General features: G+C 42.1%; 1 long non-coding RNA gene across 2 annotated transcripts; it reads right to left on the reverse strand.

Annotated features, from left to right (window-relative positions):
• Positions 1-11,845: 11,845 nt before the first annotated feature.
• On the reverse strand, positions 11,846-13,824 carry LOC147314407 (uncharacterized). 2 transcript variants are annotated; one of them, XR_015124659.1, is made up of 3 exons: positions 13,514-13,824; positions 13,350-13,413; positions 11,846-12,566 (listed from the first exon to the last, which is right to left on the reverse strand). It is a non-coding gene; the product is annotated as an uncharacterized LOC147314407 (long non-coding RNA). The 2 variants fall into 2 exon arrangements; XR_015124658.1 differs by having other exon boundaries at positions 13,350-13,418.
• Between the last annotated feature and the right edge of the window lie 6,205 nt (positions 13,825-20,029).

Consider the following 20,029-nt stretch of genomic DNA (forward strand, 5'->3'; position numbering starts at 1 on the left):
CCAAGGTAAGAAAGCAGCACCTAAATAAGCACATTTTAAATCTAAACGAATTAGGAAGTTTCTGTAAAGAAGAGTGGATCAAAATCCTTCCTAGCAAGTGTGCAAATCTGGTGACTACCAACAAGAAATGTTCAATCACCTTGCTTGCCACGAACAATATACTCCCATTTTTGCTTTGGGATCAAAGACTTACAGTGGGGGAAAAAAGTATTTAGTCAGCCACCGATTGTGCAAGTTCCCCCACTTAAAATGATGACAGAGGTCAGTAATTTGCACCAGAGGTACACTTCAACTGTGAGAGACAGAATGTGAAAAAAAAAACCATGAATCCACATGGTAGGATTTGTAAAGAATTTATTCGTAAATTAGGGTGGAAAATAAGTATTTGGTCACCTCAAACAAGGAAAATCTCTGGCTCTCACAGACCTGTAACGTCTTCTGTAAGAAGCTTTTCTGTCCCCCACTCGTTACCTGTATGAATGGCACCTGTTTGAACTCATCATCTGTATAAAAGACACCTGTCCACAGCCTCAAACAGTCAGACTCCAAACTCCGCCATGGCCAAGACCAAAGAGCTTTCGAAGGACACCAGGAAAAGTATTGTAGACCTGCACCAGACTAGGAAGAGTGAATCTACAATAGGCAAGCAGCTTGGTGTGAAAAAATCAACTGTGGGAGCAATCATCAGAAAATGGAAGACATACAAGACCACTGATAATCTCCCTCGATCTGGGCCTCCACACAAGATCTCATCCCGTGGGGTCAAAATGATCATGAGAACGGTGAGCAAAGATCCCAGAACCACACGGGGGGACCTGGTGAATGACCTGCAGAGAGCTGGGACCAAAGTAACAAAGGTCACCATCAGTAACACACTACAACGGCAGGGAATCAAATCCCGCAGTGCCAGACGTGTTCCGCTGCTGAAGCCAGTGCATGTCCAGGCCCGTCTGAAGTTTGCCAGAGAGCACATGGATGATACAGCAGAGGATTGGGAGAATGTCATGTGGTCAGATGAAACCAAAGTAGAACTTTTTGGTATAAACTCAACTCGTCGTGTTTGGAGGAAGAAGAATACTGAGTTGCATCCCAAGAACACCATACCTACTGTGAAGCATGGGGGTGGAAACATCATGCTATGGTGCTGTTTTTCTGCCAAGGGGACAGGACGACTGATCCGTGTTAAGGACAGAATGAATGGGGCCATGTATCGTGAGATTTTGAGCCAAAACCTCCTTCCATCAGTGAGAACTTTGAAGATGAAACGAGGCTGGGTCTTCCAACATGACAATGATCCAAAACACACCGCCCGGGCAACAAAGGAGTGGCTCCGTAAGAAGCATTTGAAAGTCCTGGAGTGGCCTAGCCAGTCTCCAGACCTCAACCCCATAGAAAATCTGTGGCGGGAGTTGAAAGTCCGTGTTGCTCGGCGACAGCCCCAAAACATCACTGCTCTCGAGAAGATCTGCATGGAGGAATGGGCCAAAATACCAGCTACTGTGTGTGCAAACCTGGTAAAGACCTATAGTAAACGTTTGACCTCTGTTATTGCCAACAAAGGTTATGTTACAAAGTATTGAGTTGTATTTTTGTTATTGACCAAATACTTATTTTCCACCCTGATTTACGAATAAATTCTTTACAAATCCTACCATGTGGATTCATGGTTTTTTTTTTTCACATTCTGTCTCTCACAGTTGAAGTGTACCTCTGGTGCAAATTACTGACCTCTGTCATCATTTTAGGTGGGGGAACTTGCACAATCGGTGGCTGACTAAATACTTTTTTGCCCCACTGTATTTAAAACAGTGACATACAAATCATTTATAACTTTCACGTAATGTGTTATTTTATTAATTTTGGGGTTGATATTGTGTCTTTATTAAAATGAAACAACCATAAAAAATAAAGGCTGTTCATTTCTTTCTAAGTGAACAAACTTTCAAATTCAGAAGGGGATAAAATAATTATTTCCCACACTGTATTTAATCTTATACCACAATCATCCCACCTGACTTAGAGTCCCAGTCTCAGTGCCCAGCTTATACAGGGCCCATCCTGGAACAAGCAGGATGGAGGAGAGGGCCAGTATCCACCCCAGCACATATGCCCAGGATGGATAGATGTACCACCGATTAAAGGTCAGAGGCTGGTACTCAATTAAAGAACATATAAAAGAGCCCTGAGAAATCAAAAGGAGATGGTTTAGTTGGTGGAGAATTGAGTGTTGGTATCCTAATACTTAAAGCCCAACTCACCAGTGAGACCAGTGGTGTGAGGTAGAGCCAGCAGAGTTTAAAGAAGTAGTTGGCTTGTGTTTTCCTGTCATGTCCTTTATTATGTCATACAGCCGATCTACTCCTTAATAGGAAAACAAACAAGATAAACAACATATATTGATCACACTTGGTGTTAAACGGCACTATAATGTCTATAGTGTCCAAAAGATAAATCTGAGAAAATTTCCCTGATCATGTCATCACCACGACATCACTAGGGAACGATATGGAAGAGCACACCTACCAAATATCCAACCCAGTGCCAGAGTTCAAAACACACATAGGAAGAGGATGCAGGCTCCATTACAAGCATAGTAGTCCAACAACTGGAACACAAACATTCCTCCCTAGACACAATGACACAGATATTTCATATGTGTTTAGTTTTAAAATCTAAAATCAGAAACTTAGGATATATAATTTTTAAACATTTTCTTTCAGACCCCTACACACATTTCTAAAACATTTTCTGCCAGTGATACATTACATACAGACCTCAGTAACCATGACAAGCTGAGAGAAGAAACATATCAGGCAGTAGAGAAGGAGAAAAATCTCCCTTCGGCCAGCTCTGCGCAACACTTTGGGAAACATATCGACAAAGGACGTCATCACTACTTCCATGGCAACAAACTGTGCAGAAAATGGACAAAACACTTAGTAAATAGCAACGCATAAATGCAAAGTTTCAAAGTTGTGTGTGTCTTACTTGTGAATCAAGACGCAAGAGAATGAGCATAACAAAGAAACAGATGGACCACAGTTGAGGCAGGGGCATCATGGCTACAGCCTGAGGGTATGCAATGAACGCCAGGCCTGGACCTGAAACACAACAGCATGATGCCAGAAAACTGAGCTCCTTCTATACAAAACATGCCAGCCAGTGTTGAATGTTTGTGTTTTAGTTTGGACAGTTTGTGGTGTGTAATGGCATAAATATGACAGCAGGAATGCAGTAAATTGAACAGCCACCTGTGCCTGCTTATATTAACAAATATTACTTTGCTACTCATGTTTGACTGTCCACAAGATGGTGCAAGAGGCTGAGATTTGATTTGTATGGAATTTTGTTTTCACCATTGAGGGGGAAGAAAACAAGAACACCATTAACCAGTTCCTAAAATCATCTTTAAAAAAAGAAAAAAGTAAACATGTCATGTTCATTGTTTCTGCTCTTACTGTCCTTCTGCAATGACAGTGAAACAAAATATATTTATTTAAACATGAAAGTGTAGCACTTACGTGGAGTTACATAAAGTACCGATGGATAATTACCAAAGTAATAAGCAATTTGGGCTAGTGTCAGAAGACTGAGAACGACTCTTAGAGCTCTGGTACACGAATGGCAGAGAAACCAGACAAACACAGTTATGTGGCTTTAAAAGTACTTTAGTGATGTTAAGCCTTGCAAAAGAAATTTGTAAACAACACAGTATTACAACAGGTTTTAACAGAATGTCAAGTATAAAAATTTCCCCCAAAGTAGCAAAAAAAAATAGAATTAAATAAAATTGTGCACAAGTAAAAGAATTAGTCTTTTTTAAGTCCAAATGGTACCGGTGGGGCCCATAGAATTCATCTGACAAGGAGTATGTGTGTGATTGTCTGTCCTACCGTACTACTTGTACAGTAGAGGACTGTAGTCCATCAATGTGCAAATGAGTGTGCGTGTATATGTATATCGTCTCCTAGGATCTTGGGTTGGCTCGCCATCCAGTGAACACTGGAACACTCTGGGTTCTGGAATTGCTGACCTGGTCTTTGGATTCGTCCCATATAAAAACCTGACCTATAAACAATGGCCAAATATATGTCACGTGCCCTTTAAGGATAACTCTCACAAATTAAACTAAAGTAGTGTCACAGTGCAGTAACTACTATTCAGATCAGCTATCATCAATTCAATCATCATCAGTTCAGTCATGTTGTACAACATTAAAATATCAAGTTTCAAAGGTCAAAGTATCAATATCCAAAATTTCACAGTATCAAGGTTCAATTATTTGTAACCTGCAGTAACATTAAAGATTATCTACAAGGTTTTAAACATTCAGGAATTATAGTCACCATATAATTCACTTTCATTGTAAACATTAATTACATCGATCAAAATAAACTCACTGTACATATATATCTAATCACAAATAAATAAGTATATTACCCCTTTTAAGAAATGGAATAATATGCAAATGCTTATCAGAAATTGAACAAAGTGCAAATAATCAATTTCAATAACACGTAAACACAAGGACTCAGTCCACAAATAGGAGTATTAAAATAGACGTGCTTAATCCCGCTTGTACCATAGGCCTACCAGTACAAGTGGAAATACACTAAAAATTACCTCCAAGTGTTCAATACTGAGTATTGTAAAACAACTGATTGACATCAAAATTTAAACAGGAAGCAGGATAAAGTCTGCTTACAATTATCTCTCATAAAGTTATTTTTAGCTGCTTTAACCATTTACAGCTTTTCACATGTTAATGACTTAGTTAACGATCTAACTAGCATAACAACAGCGTTTCAGAGACATCGAACAACTGTACCCACACTCCGCACATCACGTGTCTGATTAGCCACATTTAGCTTACCGCCGTCGAGTGGATGCTCAGCATTTACATGGAGCCACAGCTCAGTAAACCCTCCGGTTTCGCTCTGCCCTTGACAACAACAAGTGCAAATACATAATTTGTGAAAAATATCAGTTTAGATGGTATTTCTTTTAACTCGTTAGAGGTTAATTTCTCCAGCTTACCGATAACAAAAGTTTTAGTCCGTCTGCTCTGTTCGGCTGTAGAAGCAAGAGACTGAAAACTTGGGAGCTGGTACTAAGGAGGGACAAGAGCTGCCTAGAGCTTCACCGATTGGCTGACATGTGAGGAGTGGAGTAAAACAATAGGCTCTCATCAGAGCTCATCAACCCTCTGAGAAAACTTAACCCTTGTTTGACCAGAGCATATCATATATAATCTGCATCCCTTCTATGTTTAAATAAATATTTTGATCTCATTTCACTTTCATTAACAGGGACAGTAAGAACAGAACAATGAACATTAAATGTTTTAATTTTTCTTCTCTTTCTGTTTGAGATGATTTTAGGAACTGGGTTACACCCTCCCCTCTTGAATTCATGCAAGTCCCTTTGCATGTCTACTGTGAACTGCATCATCTAAGAACAATAATTCAGCTTTAGAATTTAAAGAGTCAATGAAAGCTGTGGTTAAACCCTGAAATAATGATTTGACCACAGTGACAAGGGGATTTCCCAATTCAGCATAGTCTAGCCTTTTTGGTGGCTGGCGACTTCTTTCTGATCTTCGAACAGGAATTTCTTTGCTTGTTTGTTCATCTCTCTCTTTGTTTACTGTTTCCCTGTCAAATATCAAGTCCTCTCCTTCCTCATCACTCCCTAACATGTCCGAAAGAAGTAGGATTTGTTCATCCCTCATGTCAGGGCGATCCGTAGAAGGTAAGTCTCTTTCCTTTTCAGGTTCGTCATTTCCGGGTAAGTCTCTTTCCTTTTCAGGTTCGTCATTTCCGGGTAAGTCTCTGTCCTTTTCAGGTTCGTCATTTCCGGGTAAGTCTTCCCCATACAAGGCTTCTCCATAACTCGCAATCTGATTGTCATAAGGTTGGTTATGGTCAGCATGACTGGCTGGAACAACATCGGAGATGGTGTCTGCACAAGCTGGAGCATTACCAGCCAACTTGTCTTGATCTGCAGTCACATCATCTTGACCAAGACTTGATTTATGGGTCAGCAGAAGATCTCGCTTGACAATGTACGCCGAGTCATTTGGCACTGATCTATCTGCAAACCAGTGGACTGAAACAATATCATCCTCGTCCGAGGGGTGATCTGCTCTTTCATTGTCTTTCTGAGTGGTCCGTCGCGTTCTGGGCCTTTTCTTGGGTTCTGGTTGTTCAGGTTTCACTTCCTTGGCTGCAGAGAGGAACCCACAAGGGAGTAAGAGGTCTCTGTGTAGGGTGCGTATGGGGCCATCCCCGCCCTCTGGTTTAACGGTGTAGACAGGGAGGTCTCCAGCTCGTTTCACCACCACATGGACGGTCTGCTCCCATTTATCGGCGAGTTTGTGTTTTCCTCGAATGCGTATGTTCCTGACCAGCACTCGGTCCCCGATTTCCAAGGTAGATGTGGTCACATGTTTGTCAAATCTGGTTTTGTTCCTTTCGGCTACCTTTGCAGCACTCCGTGTAGCTATTCTATAGCTCTCCTCAAGATGGGATTTGAGGTCCTTAACATATTGGGAGTGTGACTTGTTTTGTTGTTCTCTCACAGGTAAACCGAAAGCCAAATCGACAGGCAACCGTGGCTGACGCCCAAACATCAGCTCATACGGTGTGAATCCAGTTACCTCGTTCTTGGTACAGTTGTACGCATGAACTAAAGGCTTTACAAAATCCTTCCAATGTGACTTGTCTTTGTTCTCCAGAGTTCCAAGCATACTTAAGAGTGTTCGGTTAAAACGCTCCACCGGGTTGCCCCTGGGGTGGTACGGCGTAGTCCGAATCTTCTGTATGCCTGCTACTTCACACAGCCCCTTGATCAACTGAGACTCAAAATCAGGCCCTTGATCGCTGTGTAATTTTTCAGGAATGCCATAGTGTACTATGAAATGGTCCCACAGACACTTTGCGACAGTCCGAGCTTTTTGGTTCGATGTTGGGATAGCGACTGCATATTTAGTAAAATGATCTGTGATGACAAGAACATCTTTCACATTACTGCTGTCTGGTTCAATGGATAGGAAATCCATGCAGACTAGCTCGAGGGGTCTTGTCGTCATGATATTCACCAAAGGTGCAGCCTTCTCAGGTAACGTTTTCCTGCGCACACACCTGTGGCAGGTCTTTATCTTTTTCTCCACATCTGAGGACATTCTTGGCCAATAGAACCTGGCTCTGACCAGATCGAGTGTGCGCTCTATTCCCATATGACCCATATTGTCATGTAGGCTTGTCAACACAGACTCTCGCAGGTCTTCAGGTAAGACCAACTGGTAATGTTTATTACCGCCTTCTCTTCGTGTTCTGTAGAGAATGTCATTGCACAGCTCGAACCTGTTCAACTCTCTCAGCAACAGGACTACGTCTGGAAGTTCTTTCCTCAATGTGGGAGGGGGTTTCTCCCCACTCTCCATCTGGGTAATAACATGTCTGATGCACCGATCAGATCTCTGGCTGTCTCTGAGATCTGCCGGTGACAGGTGGGGAATGATGTGTAAGCCTCCCAATGTTTCTTCCTGCTCAAAGCTGTCAGGTATAGCATCTCCAGAAATGGCAAGACTTTCGACAAGGGTTATACCTGCATCATCACCCAAAGCTTCAGAGGTGGTTGAATGATAAACAAACTGTCTCTCACAGATAGCATGAACAACGTCCTGATCGACTGAGTCAATATTGTCTGGATCTGACAGATGTTGTTTTGCGAACTGGCATATCCGGTCTCTCTCTTTTTGAGATGTAAGGTCATCAGGTAGCCTGCCATGAGGACGACGCGAGAGTCCATCGGCATCTCCATTTTGTTTTCCAGAACGATACTGGAGTCTGAAATTGAAGGTAGAGAGGGACGCCAACCACCTGTAACTGGTTGCATCGAGTTTTGCTGAGGTGAGGATGTAGGTCAGAGGGTTTGAGTCTGTGACAACGGTGAACTGATTGCCATAGAGGTAGTCACTCAGCTTCTCTGTTACAGCCCACTTTAAAGCCAAAAACTCGAGCTTATGTGCTGGATAGCGGGACTCACTACTTGACAAACCTCTACTCGCATAGGCGATAACCCGCAGCTGTCCCTCCTGCTCCTGGTATAAGGCTGCTCCAAGGCCCATAGTGCTCGCATCCGTATGAAGGATGTAAGGCAGCTTTGGGTCAGCAAAGGCCAGGACTGGAGGCGACGTTAGCTTGTCAATGATAGTCTCAAATGCTTTCTGGCATGCAGGGGTCCACCGCCCATAAAACGGCTCCTTTGGATCATGATACTGATTACTCCTCCCTTTTGATTTGCAATGCTTCCTCAGTGGTGGATAACCGGACGTTAGATCGTTCAGCGGTTTCACAATACTTGAGTAGCCTTTAACAAACCGTCTGTAATATCCACAGAACCCAAGGAAGGATCTCAGCTCCTTAAGGTTCTGAGGGACTGGCCAAGTTTTAAGTGTGGCTGTCTTTTCTGGGTCAGTTTCTACTCCGTGTTGAGAAACAACATGCCCCAAGTACCGAACTGAGGACTGGAAGAACTTGCACTTCTCGGGGGACAGCTTTAAGCCATACTCCTTTAAGCGTTCCAGGACTTTCATGAGTCTGGCTTCATGCTCCTCAAGGGTTTTCGAGAAAACTATGAGATCATCCAGGAAAACAACAACTTCCTTCAGATTTATGTCTCCCATGCATCTCTCCATAAGCCTCTGAAAAGTACTTGGCGCGTTTGTCACTCCCTGTGGCATACGGTTGAACTCCCAGAAACCTAGTGGACAGACAAAGGCAGTCTTGGGCTTGTCACTCTCTGCAACTTCGATCTGATAATAGCCGGATTTAAGATCGAGTGTACTGAACCACTTGGAACCTGAGAGTGCGGTGAAGGTGTCATCCAGTCTTGGGAGGGCGTATGCATCTTTCACTGTTTGTAAGTTTAACTTACGGTAGTCAACACACAGACGTACCTGACCGTTCTTCTTCCTGACCACAACAATTGGCGAAGAGAATGGGGACTCGCTCTCGCGGATTACTCCAGTTGCGAGAAGCTCTTGCAAATGCTTTCGAACAGCCTCTATGTCGTGCGGGTGAATCGGTCGGGCTCTGTGTTTGAATGGTGTCTCATCTGATAGCTTAATGTGGTGTTTGACCTTGTCCGTCCTTCCAAAATCCAGATCAGTCTGGGCGAAGACCTCTGGCATACTGCTCAGCTTTTGAGTAATGCGGTCTTTCCAGTCAGAAGGGATGGGAGAGTCGGCAAAGTCAAATGTCACACTAGAGGTCCTGGATGGTTCACACTCTGATGGCTCACTCACAATTTGTTTGTGAGATAGGACAGTCTGTATTGCACTGAGTTCTGCAATCACACTCTTTGCTGGGATGGTAATGTCATGCTCTGACTCATTGGAAACTACTACAGGTAGCTTGCACAACTGGTTATTTGGCAAGTCAAGGAGACAGGTTTGCACCAAAAGCCCCCCAGGCAGGGAAGATACTGAAGGATATTCCAACAGGGCAGATCTCTCAGTGTAAAATTCCTTGATTGATACTGTCCCCTCAAGAACGACTGTTTTCCCAGCTGGGACGTTCACTTCATCCTTGCCACGCATCCTCACTAATCCAACGTTTTCATCTGAACCTTGCTTTTGCCGCAACTCCAGTACTTTGAGTACGGTTCTGTACCCATGAGGAATGGGATGGTAGCCCTCTGGGTTTGCCTCTCTGTACATTTCATACACTACATCAAGAGTGTTTGTTCCTATCAATACACAAGACTTCGTTAATGTCCCGGTGTCTGGGACTACTAGAGCTAGCGTTTTGACTTCTAGTTCAGCACCAAGAAAGTCTTTAGGAAAGGTGATTCCAATCTCAACATAACCCAGGTAAGGTACAAGCTGCCCATTGGCCCCTTCAACCTCCAGAAGGTCATGTAGTGGCTCTATCTGTTGCTCAGACAAATACTGGTCATAGTAGGACTTGGTGACAGTGGTCACTTGAGAACCTGTGTCAAGGAGACAACTGCACACCTTACCTTTGATCGTGACTTGACCTGTACTCTTTGTGCCTATGAGCCTCTTAGGTAGTCTGAAAGGTTGTTCTCCAACATGGGATTGCCTCAAAGTGGCCTGTGCTCTTGGTTTAGCTTGACTTCCAGATTTAGCGGGACGATGTTGACCTGCTTCAGTCCCAGTTTGCCCCACAACTGAGACTGCGTCTAAAAATCCTGGTCAGCAGATGGAGTGTTTTGCATCTCCCAAATGCGACGCTTCTCTCTCAATTGCTTCCTCTTATCAGCGACAAGAGTGGGGTCTGGGTCATTACTGCAACTTGCTGAGATGTGGCCATCCTGACCACACTTGAAGCAGTACCATGGTTTTGGCTGGGTGCTCTGCCGCAAGTTGGCAGGCTTCGCACTTGTGACCTTGATGCTAGGTGTTGCCATAGCCATCTCACGTAAATCACACTCGGCCTTGTCCTTAGGCTTCGAGCTTTTCTTCTGTTTCTTTGCCATCAAATTAGTAAGCTGACTCTGTAGGGATGCAACTTGCTTCCTCAGATCTGTCAACGGGTCAGAATCAGATTGAGTCACTGCCTGTAGCTCACTACAGGTGCAAGTCTTTTGACAGTGCGCCACAACCCGCTGCCGGGTTGAGCCAAGGTGTTTCTTCATCCGTGTAGCTTTAGCTGCCAGTCTATCTTCTTCTGTCCGGAGCATTAATAGAAGTTCTGAGAATGTTGGGGGTTGGCTTTTCTTGTTTTCAAGATTAAGATCTGAGAGCAAGGTGTGGTCCCAACATCCACGACAAAACTGCTTGAGAATGTGTTTATCGGCATCCCCAGCAGAGACTCCTCCCCTCTTCAGAGTAAGGTTCAATGCGCCCTGAAGACGGCAGAGGTACGCAGAGGCCTTTTCACCAGGATCCTGAAGAGTGTTCATGAATTGGGCGAAAAGCTCCTCTCCATCTTCCACTGTTCCAAAAGCTGCATCCAACAACTGAAGGTAAGTCTCAGGTGTAGCTTCTGGGCTCAGTCTGTTGACAATGTCAGCTGCAGGGGACAACAAGCTCTCAAAGATCTTTCTAGATTTTTGAAGTTCAGACATGGCAGGGTCTTTCCTGAGAAGTTCGACATGTGAACGCCATGTGTCATAATCTGTCTCACCGCTGGGTCTGGGGATCCTGCCAGAGAATGACCGGAGTCTCATTGGAGAATATGAATGTGCAATCAAGTCATCTTTCTTCACGATGTGTTCCACAATGACTTTCTGAATTTCAGGTGGGTTGAAACTGTTTGCCGCACTAAATGGGCTCTTTTTGAAATCAACAGGTAGGTGTGGCTCCGCACCACCTTGAATCAATCCTACCTGGGGTGGATCTTCAGAAAACTGCTGGCGTGCAATCTCAGAAGTTTCAAGAGAGGGGTGAAGCTGGTTCTCCCTGTCTGGATCATCAACTTGCATGGAGGAGAGCATACATTCATCATCGGTCTCTGAACTCCCAATGATTTCACTGATCTCTGTCATCATCGACTTCAGTACCTCTTCAAAACTTTTGCCACTCAGTTTTGCCACCTGCTTTATTTCATCTAAGTAGGACTTAGTAGCACTGCCACCCACCATGGCAGTGTAAACGCTGGAGAGAGCTCTTACATGGTATTTTACACCGGGCTTCCCTTCAACTTCATATGTGTATGGCAAAAGATCAGTTAAGGCATCAATGGCGTTACCACTTCGGTACTCGACGATCAGGTTTTTGAAAAATTCTGAGTTTGGATCTACAACTGGGACGGCTCTAAAGGTACCATACTGCTTCAAAAAGTCAAGAACCCCTTCATCATCCAATGAATTGAGTGTACCACTAACAATTACTGCATTGGGGACTTTGATACCTGAGCTCAATACAAAATCCATCTTGTGGCAATAGCAAAAGATGTTTCAATGACAATACACACTTTAAGGAGGTTTCACTGCTGATATTCATGCACCAAAGAGCTCCTGGCTGGCTCGCCACTTTTGTAGCACTTACGTGGAGTTACATAAAGTACCGATGGATAATTACCAAAGTAATAAGCAATTTGGGCTAGTGTCAGAAGACTGAGAACGACTCTTAGAGCTCTGGTACACGAATGGCAGAGAAACCAGACAAACACAGTTATGTGGCTTTAAAAGTACTTTAGTGATGTTAAGCCTTGCAAAAGAAATTTGTAAACAACACAGTATTACAACAGGTTTTAACAGAATGTCAAGTATAAAAATTTCCCCCAAAGTAGCAAAAAAAAATAGAATTAAATAAAATTGTGCACAAGTAAAAGAATTAGTCTTTTTTAAGTCCAAATGGTACCGGTGGGGCCCATAGAATTCATCTGACAAGGAGTATGTGTGTGATTGTCTGTCCTACCGTACTACTTGTACAGTAGAGGACTGTAGTCCATCAATGTGCAAATGAGTGTGCGTGTATATGTATATCGTCTCCTAGGATCTTGGGTTGGCTCGCCATCCAGTGAACACTGGAACACTCTGGGTTCTGGAATTGCTGACCTGGTCTTTGGATTCGTCCCATATAAAAACCTGACCTATAAACAATGGCCAAGGATAACTCTCACAAATTAAACTAAAGTAGTGTCACAGTGCAGTAACTACTATTCAGATCAGCTATCATCAATTCAATCATCATCAGTTCAGTCATGTTGTACAACATTAAAATATCAAGTTTCAAAGGTCAAAGTATCAATATCCAAAATTTCACAGTATCAAGGTTCAATTATTTGTAACCTGCAGTAACATTAAAGATTATCTACAAGGTTTTAAACATTCAGGAATTATAGTCACCATATAATTCACTTTCATTGTAAACATTAATTACATCGATCAAAATAAACTCACTGTACATATATATCTAATCACAAATAAATAAGTATATTACCCCTTTTAAGAAATGGAATAATATGCAAATGCTTATCAGAAATTGAACAAAGTGCAAATAATCAATTTCAATAACACGTAAACACAAGGACTCAGTCCACAAATAGGAGTATTAAAATAGACGTGCTTAATCCCGCTTGTACCATAGGCCTACCAGTACAAGTGGAAATACACTAAAAATTACCTCCAAGTGTTCAATACTGAGTATTGTAAAACAACTGATTGACATCAAAATTTAAACAGGAAGCAGGATAAAGTCTGCTTACAATTATCTCTCATAAAGTTATTTTTAGCTGCTTTAACCATTTACAGCTTTTCACATGTTAATGACTTAGTTAACGATCTAACTAGCATAACAACAGCGTTTCAGAGACATCGAACAACTGTACCCACACTCCGCACATCACGTGTCTGATTAGCCACATTTAGCTTACCGCCGTCGAGTGGATGCTCAGCATTTACATGGAGCCACAGCTCAGTAAACCCTCCGGTTTCGCTCTGCCCTTGACAACAACAAGTGCAAATACATAATTTGTGAAAAATATCAGTTTAGATGGTATTTCTTTTAACTCGTTAGAGGTTAATTTCTCCAGCTTACCGATAACAAAAGTTTTAGTCCGTCTGCTCTGTTCGGCTGTAGAAGCAAGAGACTGAAAACTTGGGAGCTGGTACTAAGGAGGGACAAGAGCTGCCTAGAGCTTCACCGATTGGCTGACATGTGAGGAGTGGAGTAAAACAATAGGCTCTCATCAGAGCTCATCAACCCTCTGAGAAAACTTAACCCTTGTTTGACCAGAGCATATCATATATAATCTGCATCCCTTCTATGTTTAAATAAATATTTTGATCTCATTTCACTTTCATTAACAGGGACAGTAAGAACAGAACAATGAACATTAAATGTTTTAATTTTTCTTCTCTTTCTGTTTGAGATGATTTTAGGAACTGGGTTACAAAAGGGACACAGATTTATATGTGATGTGTGTTTTGGCTAAACAAGAGTTACGTTTTTCCAAGTGTTGATGAGCTCTGATGAGAGCCTATTGTTTTATTCCACTCCTCTTGTTTAAGCTCTAGGCAGTTCTTCTCCCTCAGTGCCTGCTCCCATATTTTCAGTCTCTTGCTTTCTACATCCGAGCACAGCAGACGGCCTAAAACTTTTTTTATTGGTAAGCTGGAGAAAATAACCTCTAACGAGTGAAATACCATTTAAATTGATATTGTTCACCAAGTATGGTTTGCATTGGTTGTTGTAGAGTACGGAGTGAAAACGGGGAGTTTACTGAGCCATGGCGTCACGTAAACACTGAGCATCCCTCTCAACAGCGGTAAGCTAAATGTGGCTAATTAGACACATGAGTGGTTAAATTGAATTGATATACCTTTATTAGTCCCACAAAGGGAAATTTCATAAGGCTGTCGACCTATTGCATGCAATGGCGGCGCCATCTTACCCTCCGACCATACATACATTTCACAAACCATCACATGGGGAAGACAGGTCAGAGAGGTATAACAATGGAAAATGCATCACATGAGGAAAGATAAGGAGAAAGAAAAATAACTCCCCCCAGACTGAGCTCCAACAGGGAGATCAAAAAACCCCACCTCTGCACATAGCACATGAAAAAACTCGTAATACACCAAAGAAACACATGACAAGCAACAGGGGTGGGTAAAGGGTGCAGCATCAGAAGGGAATAAGTGTAGAAAGGGGTTTGGAAAGGGAGGGGGGGATGAGTGTGTGCGTGTCCAGAGTTCAGCTGAGACAGTGTCCTTCGCCCTGCTAGGCTAAGTAAACAGTCTTCCAGCCAACCCAGGTGGCCTTGCATGGAATGGGAAGGAACAGACTAAACACAGTCGTTATCAGGGTGTTGTTGTTCAGCTCCAGCCTTGAGACCGCAGCTGGCGCCAAAGGGGCTATCCGCATGAAGTGATGGTGCTTTTTACTTTAGTGCGAACAGCTCATATGAATTTCAAAGCAGTGGCTTTTTTCAGTGTTTTATGTGTTCGTGAGTAAATCGGTTTGGCTGTGATTAAAGTTCAAGTTTTCACACAGCTGAATAAACGTCAAACAGAAAACTGATTAAATAGAAGTGTGAGATGGTCGAGAATTTACTCCAATGTCCTGTTATATATTAGCGAGCGAAGACCAGACGAGTTTGCTAAACTCCATCGAGACAGTTGGTGATGCAAATCTGAAGGCTAGACCGTCCCATTTCACAGCCTCGCACTTCCGGCCTTCTCAGTCTTCAAAGGACCCGGCCCACATAGGCCAAAAAGCCTGGGTCCTCGGAAGAATGCGGCCTATGAATTAGGACATAGCTTCTGAAATGCACTATAGTTATGCAAATTAGATCGCTAACCAAGTCATTACCCTGTGAAAAGCTGTAGATGGTTAGAGCAGCTGAAAATAGTTTTATGGGAAATAATTGTAAGGAGACTTTATGCTGCTTCCTTATGTGATGTCGCGATGAGGAATAACCGGGGATGGCAACTAAGATATTGACAACGCCACCTGGGGGAGGGCGTTACACCCCAGGAAAGATTTCTCTAGCCAATGTACGTATTGCACTGGCTACCAAAGCCCACAGACTCGTTATTAACGGCAGAGGTGAGACAAAGGAAGTTTACAAATCAAAATTTATTAAGAGGAACTACTAAAAACATAACTATAAAATCAGGAAGGCACCTAGGGTAGCAGGGTTGAGACGGCAAAATAGTTCATTAAAACACTTTATTAACAAACGATGATTAAAATGACCAGACTCCCTACCACGATGCTACCCTAAAACAATCACAGCATGATAAAAGAATAACTAAACAAAATAGTGGAGACCGGCCACTGAATGAAGCTGGGACTTGCATATATACATACACAAAAATCTATTTTATTTTATGTGCTGGAATGTGCAGAAAATAGGTTTAAATGTTAAACAAATTTCTTCCAGTCAGAGAATGTTGCATATAATTAAATTTTTTAAAAGATTAAAACTAATAAAACAAGTTTTAAAAAGAGACTTTTTCCATTTGATTACATTTTGTATGATGCATTATGCAGAAAAAGCAGAATTGAGCTGAAAGATCTTTTGATTTATCACCTATGCAGGTTGTAAATCGTGTTTTTAAATAGTAACTAAGTAACTAAGTAATTAATTACTTTTGAAAATAAGTAATCAGTAAAGTAACGGGATTACTTTTCGGGGGAAGTAATCAATAATTAGTTACTGATTACATTTTTCAAGTAACTTGACCAACACTGCTCATTAAGTATGGATTCTTCCTCCATTAGCATGAATAAGGGACAAAATAATTTGGGTGAATAGTTATACTTACTAATGAATGATTGGATAATGGACAAGTACTTATTGAGCACTCTTCCATCCTATCCAGCACCGTCCTGGATGACAGTAGCAAATCTATTCTTGAGAAACTCTGATGAGGGCAAAAAACAAACAAACAGTGAAATCCCTATCGGTTGGGTGAGCTACTCTCCAGGCATCATAAATTTCTAGATCACAGCAGAACTCTTTCAGTCTAAGGCTTTTTGGTGATAAGTAGGGATGGGTACCGGTATCCGGTTCTGACATAAACGGTAGTAACCAGACCGAAAAGCAGCGCACATTTCGGTGCTTTATTTCGGTGCTTTTTTTCCCTGAGATGTCATACACTTTGGATACTAGCCAATCATTTTACCTTTGCGAGCGTAGTAGGCGGGCCCAGGTACGTACGTTCTTTTAGAGCAGAGCTACAGATTAAAAATGCCCAAAGCAAAGCGGTCAAAGTCTGGCTGTACGTCACAGCAAAAGATGCAAACTCAGCAGCCTGCAACAAGTGCTTTAAGCTGATACTGTGCAAAGGAGGTAACACCTCGAATCTGATGAAACACATGGTGGCATGTAGCGTTTTGTTAAAAGCCGAGAAATGCGCCGTATTTGATAGCTTGCTGCGAGACCTCACACCGAGCACATCTACTGCGGGTGGTTTTCCTGTTATCGGACCCGGAGTTAGCAACATCCCCCAAAAACCCGAAGAGTAGAGTCCTGGCCCCTAGCCCTGCCAGTGTAGCAGAAATGATGACGGAGGATGATGCAGCAGCAGCCGTTCTTCTCTGCGTGAGTAGCTTAATGTTGTTGGTGTGTAATTTACGTTGAGTAGGCTAACCATGTTATTAAATTAATGCAAGTAAGGTGAACTAGCAAACACCGTCGTAGTTACATGCGGCTGCCTTCTTGTTTGATGGCTGATACTCCCTTCACCCTGGCCAAAAAGGCTAAAATGACCAAAGAAAAAGTGGAAAACAGCTAAACATGAGAGGTTTTTGGACAAAGTTGGTGTTTTTTTTCCATTGATTAAGCACTGCTTCTAGCCAAGAGTGATGCCATGCCCTATAGCTGCAGAAAAGGCTAACATTGTTATCTTTTTACAAAAAACAGCTGAACATGAGAGGTTTTTGGACAAAGTTTGTGTTCTTGATTCTTTAAGCACCGGTTTGAGCACCGTTTAAGCACCGGCACCGTTTCAAAAGTACCGGTTTGGTACTGGTATCGGATAAAACCTAAACGATACCCATCCCTAGTGATAAGTCACCCTCTGTTTTACATTCATCAACCCTTGGATCAGATACACAATTAAAGTCACTTCCCAATACCATATATGGAGAGGCTATGGCTGAAACAAGGGTTAAGAGATTTTTTTTGGGGGGGGGAAGAGATATCTTCTGAATTTGGACCATAAATGCATCCTATAGAAATAGATTCTCCAAATAGATATCCAGAGAAAAGAATGTAGCATCCTTCATTTTCTTTTACAACTTTTTCTATAGTTAAAGGCAGATTACGATGGATGGGGATGGCCATCCTCTACTTTTTGTATTATAAGATGAGTAAAGAACTTAGCCAACCCAACTTCTCTTTAATTTTGAGTGTTCCAAATCATTTAGATTGGTTTCTGATAGTAAAGCAATTTAGGTTTTTTCCTCTTTCCGGATTGAAAGAGGGTTTTTAGTTTGTTTGTTTTTTTTTTTGCCTTTTTACAACATTATTCAGTCCTTTAACCAGGGGTGATTTTAGCCCATTTCGGAATCAAATGAATGAATCAAAGCACCCCTCAAAGATCTCTTACTTTTTTTTGAGAATATTTGTTGTTTGTGTGACACACTACTAAAAATATAAAAAGCATTCAGTACTTGTTTGGGACTTAACATTTTAACAACAAAAGTATAGATACCCCTCTCCCCTGCTCTGGCTCTAGCGCCGTTGCTGCCAGAACAATGGTGGCTGACATGCAGCGGAGAGGATGTGTAAGTGCCTGGCTTAAAACAGGACATATTAGCTGCATTTAACCTTCAGTTACTCTTTATATAGTTAGGTAAGAGTCAGACCATGTTTCTTTTTAACTGAAAAACATTACACCCAGGTAACCGGCTGTGTTGAAAACGTGTTTCTCGACTATGTTTGCTACCCTACAATCCGTCCTGCTCTGTAGTAAAATCAGCGATATTTGACCGTCCTGTTGCTCCCATTGAAATTTATACAGTCTATTTAAAATCTAAAACTTAACATTGTCCGTAGCCTACTGTTGTTACCACTGTCCTGTTTGAAATGTAATGAGAGAAGCTGGTTATTTTGTCATATGTGCATGTGCCGATATTGAACCCAAGGTACTAACTAGCTAACTGACTGGATGCCCATTAACCTTATAACTTCTGTTGTGTGTGTGTGTACAGAGAGACACACACACATCTCATAATGGATATGAGGAAGTTTTTTCAAAAACAAGAGCCACATTCAGGTAAAAGTGTAAAATCAAATGATCCGTCAATAACGAATAATGTTGGATCAGTGTTTCAATATTTATATCTTTTATTAGATGTACATGTGGTTTGGTTATTTGCCTTTTGGTTGAAAGTACACTGAAAGAGGACTTTTTTATTAGTGTTCTTAATAGTATTTTTTTAATCTAATTGAATACAATCTATTTGTGTATGATTGTCAGTCCAAAGATGGAGAGAGGAAAGAGACAGGAAATACTAACAGGCAAAACAGAAACTGGCAAAGAAAAAACAACAACTAATTTTACTCATACAATCTGGAAGTTGTGTCCTCCCTATATTAAAGCTGCTATACAGTGTCAGGGGTTGCTGAGTGGATGTGGAGAAAAGGACTCAAACGCAGGACTCACGGTGAAGATGCAGGGTGTTTATTGTGAGGGACGAATGACGAAAACAGGAGATGGCTGGCTGACTGACTGAATGAACGGCTGACTGATCTGAACTTGGGAGGCAAACATGGGGCATAGACAGCAGTGACAACATTAAGGACGCGACGCTGACCAGGAGAGAACTGAGGACTTAAATACACTGTCTGAACAATGACTGATAGGTGACAGGTGAGTGAGTAGCTGAACACAATTGAACTAATGATGCATGGAATAAGAACTAGAACATAATGCACACAGAGTAACGTAACACAAAACAGGAAGTGGAACGTACAGAGGATAAACAGTGAACATGAACTGAAAATACTGGGTCAATGACCCAGAAACCCTGACATACAGAATCTGCAAAACCAACTGGGTTGTCAGCCCTGGCACTGCATTACCATATTGAACTTCAGTCAGAGGACGTCACAGTTGCCAAAAACTTTTTGAAGCTCAAGAGTGAGGCTGGTGCCATCCCAGATATGTTAACATTGTACAATCTTCTGGATAATCAGATCTTCCCCACACTGAAAACTGTTATTCAGGTTGCCCTAACAAACCCAGTTACCAGCTGTAGCTGTGAAAGGTCTTTTAGTGTCTTGAGTCAGCTCCATACCTGGCTGAGAAGGACCATGGGTCAAAGCAGACTCCAGCACCTGGCTGTGATGTCAGTTGAGAAAGAGATGCTTGAGAGACTTGACCACCAAAATGTGATAGACGGATTTGCCAACCTCAAGGTGAGGCGACATAGGTTAAAAGAAAAGAAAAAATCTGCAGAGCTATATTAGTATCTGCAGTAAAGATCTTTTCATACATTGTATACATTGTACCATAGGCCAAGGTGTCCATTTTCTAATTTTTTAATAATATTTTGTACATTTCAAGGACTCTTCTATTTTTGGAGTGTATTTTT

The sequence above is a fragment of the Aulonocara sp. 'chitande type north' Nkhata Bay genome, linkage group LG14 (assembly GCF_057382095.1).
Source record: "Aulonocara sp. 'chitande type north' Nkhata Bay isolate Kocher_YH1m ecotype deep benthic linkage group LG14, A_spYH_male_GT1.1, whole genome shotgun sequence".
NCBI classification, from domain to species: Eukaryota; Metazoa; Chordata; class Actinopteri; order Cichliformes; family Cichlidae; genus Aulonocara; species Aulonocara sp. 'chitande type north' Nkhata Bay.